The sequence below is a fragment of the Lactuca sativa genome, chromosome 7 (assembly GCF_002870075.4).
Source record: "Lactuca sativa cultivar Salinas chromosome 7, Lsat_Salinas_v11, whole genome shotgun sequence".
In the NCBI taxonomy this organism is placed as follows: Eukaryota; Viridiplantae; Streptophyta; class Magnoliopsida; order Asterales; family Asteraceae; genus Lactuca; species Lactuca sativa.
Window position 1 is genome coordinate 47,844,798 of NC_056629.2, and position 4,041 is coordinate 47,848,838.

The window sequence follows — 4,041 nt, forward strand, 5'->3', positions numbered from 1 at the left end:
CGTCGAGTATCCTCCTTGACCCAACGAGTTACTCCTGGAAGAATCGCGGGGCCACCCCGACTCAACTCGCCGAGTCGGAAGAACAACTCGACGAGTCCCAGTTAATCTTCAAGCTACTCGCCGAGTCTGTTCATCGAACTCGGCGAGTCCATGCCATGCAACCGCTCAAACTGCATCCTAAGGTCAGAACTGCTTCGACCATTCCTAGGTCTGGCCTTCCTAGGCTGATCCATCACGTAAAGTCCTCATTTCAGTGCTCATGATACACCACATGATTCATAATTTGCATTTTGGCCTAAGGCATAAGGATTCCAATCCAAAACCTTCATCAATTCCCGAAATGCACAGACATGGGACATTCTGGACCTCCATAGGTCCCAATACAGGGTTACAATCGTTTAGGGGACTAGGGTAACATTCAATCTATTCACAAAAAGGGTTCCATAAACCCTAATTCCATAATCACATCAAAATAGTAGAGTATACTCGAATTCTTACCTGGATAATGTATTCTCTGTGTCCCCAATCCTCAGAATGTGACTCCCTTGCTGTTCCTTTAGCCAATCCCTTCTCTTCCTTGCACAACAATTCTTCTATAATCAACAATGGCCTATAATCCTTGCTCCAGATGCACACAATCGATCTAGGGTTCTTCTCAGAAGGCTAAAATGAACAATGACGGCCAATGAGTCCTTTTTATACGTCCCAAACCTGAACGGTTAGGGTTTTCGCTAAACAGCGTAGACTCGCCGAGTCCATATCTGGACTCGTCGAGTCCAGTCGCGAACCCGCGACCAAGTCTGCGATCCTACTCGGCGAGTCTAGGCTCCAACTCGCCGAGTCCCCTCTTAAATCACCCCAAAAACATAATTTAATAATACCTGAGATTCCGGGCTGTTACAACTCTCCCCCACTAGGATTAGACTTCGCCCTCGAAGTCTCATTCTGAAAATAGTTCCGGATGCTGCTCCCGCATCTCACGTTCCGGCTCCCAAGTCATTTTCGATCCCTTACGGTGTTGCCACTGAACCAACACCAGAGGTACCTCCTTGTTCCTCAGAACCTTGATCTTCCGATCCCTGATGGCCACTGGTCTCTCAGCATAATTCAGGCTCGCATCCACCTGAATATCCTCTAATGGAACCACTGCCGACTCATCGGCTATGCACTTCCTCAATTGCGACACATGAAAGGTGTCGTGGATCTGTCCCAACTCCGCTGGCAACTCCAACCGATAGGCTACCCGGCCTATCCTTGCAATCACCCGAAATGGCCCAATATACCGGGGCCCCAACTTGCCTCTCTTCCTGAATCGAATCACTCCTTTCCAAGGAGAGACCTTCAGGAGAACGATGTCGCCGACTTGAAACTCAAGCTCGGATCGGCGCCTGTCTACATAACTCTTCTGTCGGCTCTGGGCGGTCAACAACCTCTGTCTAACTTGTTGAATCTGCTTTGTCGTCTGAAGCACGATCTCTGTGCTGCCCATCACCCTCTGTCCCACCTCTCCCCAGCAAATGGGGTCCGACACCTCCTACCATACAACAGCTCAAAAGGTGGCATACCAATGCTCGAATGATGGCTGTTGTTGTAGGAAAACTCTGCTAAGGGTAAATATGCATCCCGGCTACCCCCGAAGTCCAACACACACGCTCGAAGCATGTCCTCCAGCGTCTGAATCGTCCGCTCGCTCTGGCCGTCTGTCTGGGGATGATATGCGGTACTAAAATGCAATTTAGTACCCAACTCCTCATGGAATTTCTTCCAGAACCTGGAAGTGAAGCGTACATCACGGTCTGAAACAATCGAGATCGGCACCCCATGCCGAGATACCACTTCTCTCACATATACCTCCGCCAACTTCTCCGCTGAAGAACTCTCGCTGATGGCAAGGAAGTGTGCACTCTTCGTCAATCTATCCACAATCACCCAAATTGCATCAACTCCCCTGGCAGTCCTCGGCAATTTGGTGATGAAATCCATAGTGATCTGTTCCCACTTCCACTCGGGGATCTCCAATGGCTGTAACTTGCCATGCGGTCTCTGGTGCTCGGCCTTAACCCTACGGCAGGTCAAGCACCTCTCAACGAACCATGCGACGTCCCTCTTCATACAGGGCCACCAATACTCCTTTCTCAAATCCAAATACATCTTCGTAGCACCGGGATGGATCGAGAATTTCGATCTATGAGCCTCTTCCATCAAAGTAATACGCGTATCGCCCACGAACGGTACCCAGATCCGACCCTGAAACGTCAGAAGCCCTCGTCCATCCTTAACGAACTCTGAAATTAACCCAACGACCCGCTCTTTCTTCTGTATCTCTGGTCGTACAGCCTCGGCCTGTGCCACACGAATAGCATCCAATACTGGAGTCATCACAGTCAGTCTCAAGCATACATCTCGCAATGGAGTGCTCTCCGCCCTGCGGCTCAACGCGTCGGCTACCACATTAGCCTTGCCTGGGTGGTACAGGATGTCACAATCATACTCCTTGACCACATCCAACCACCTCCTCTGACGCATATTTAGGTTGGGCTGATCCATCAAATACTTCAAACTCTTATGGTCCGTGTATATCATACATCGAACCCCATACAAGTAGTGACGCCAAATCTTGAGAGCGAACACTACTGCCCCCAACTCTAAATCATGCGTGGGATATCTCGCCTCATGAGGCTTCAGCTGCCTCGACGCATACGCTATCACATGACCCCTCTGCATCAACACTGCACCCAGTCCCGAAATCAATGCGTCGCAATATACTACAAAATCTTCCATCCCTTCCGGGAGAGCTAATACCGGGGCTTCGCACAACCTCTGGCGAAGTGTCTCAAAGGAGGTCTGCTGCTCGGGCCCCCATGAGAATGCAACACCCTTCCGGGTCAATCTGGTGAGCGGCACTGCGATCTTGGAGAAATCCTTAATAAATCTCCGATACTACCCTGCCAACCCAAGGAAACTCCTGATTTCAGAGGGTGACTTCGGCACCTCCCAACTCATCACCGCCTCAACCTTGGCCGGATCGACCAATATCCCTTTCTGATTAACAACATGTCCTAGAAATTGGACCTCCCGCAACCAGAAATCACATTTGGAGAACTTTGCATAAAGTTTCTCCGACCTCAATACCTCAAGGACCTCCCTCAAATGCTCCTCATGCTGCTCTCTAGATCTCGAATACACCAGAATGTCGTCGATAAATACAATCACTGACCGATCCAACATCGGCCTGCATACCCTGTTCATGAGATCCATGAACACAGCCGGGGCATTGGTGAGCCCGAAAGGCATCACCACGAACTCATAATGCCCATATCGCGTTCTAAACGCTGTCTTCTGAACATCCTCATCCCGCACTCTCACCTGATGGTACCCTGACCTCAGATCGATCTTGGAAAACCAAGATGCTCCCTGCAACTGATCGAATAAATCATCGATCCTCGGTAACGGGTAACGATTCTTGACCGTCAACTTGTTCAACTCCCGGTAATCAATGCACATCCGGTGTGAACCATCCTTCTTCTTGACGAACATAATAGGTGCTCCCCACGGCGAACTGCTCGGCCGAATGAATCCCTTCCCCAGCAACTCCTGGAGCTGCAAGGACAGCTCTTGCATCTCTGGAGGTGCAAGACGATAAGGCACCTTAGCAATAGGCGCGGCCCCCGGAACCAGATCGATACCAAACTCTACTTGCCTCACAGGAGGTACTCCCGGCAGCTCCTCGGGGAAAACATTTGGAAACTCACGCACCACAGGGACCTCCTCAACTGACTTCGGTCTCTCGGAAACCTCCCGCGTATCCATCACATATGCCACAAAACCCTTACAGCCCTGCTGTAGACACTGCCTCGCCCTAGCGGCCGAACAAAAAGCTGATCCCGAACGGGTACCCTCGCCGTACACCGAAAGAACTCCCCCACTATGGTCTCGTATAATCACCAGCTGACGCTCACAGTCGATGACAGCGCCGAATCGGCTCAACCAATCCATGCCCACGATGACACAGACGTCACCCATCGCAATAGGAATCAGGTC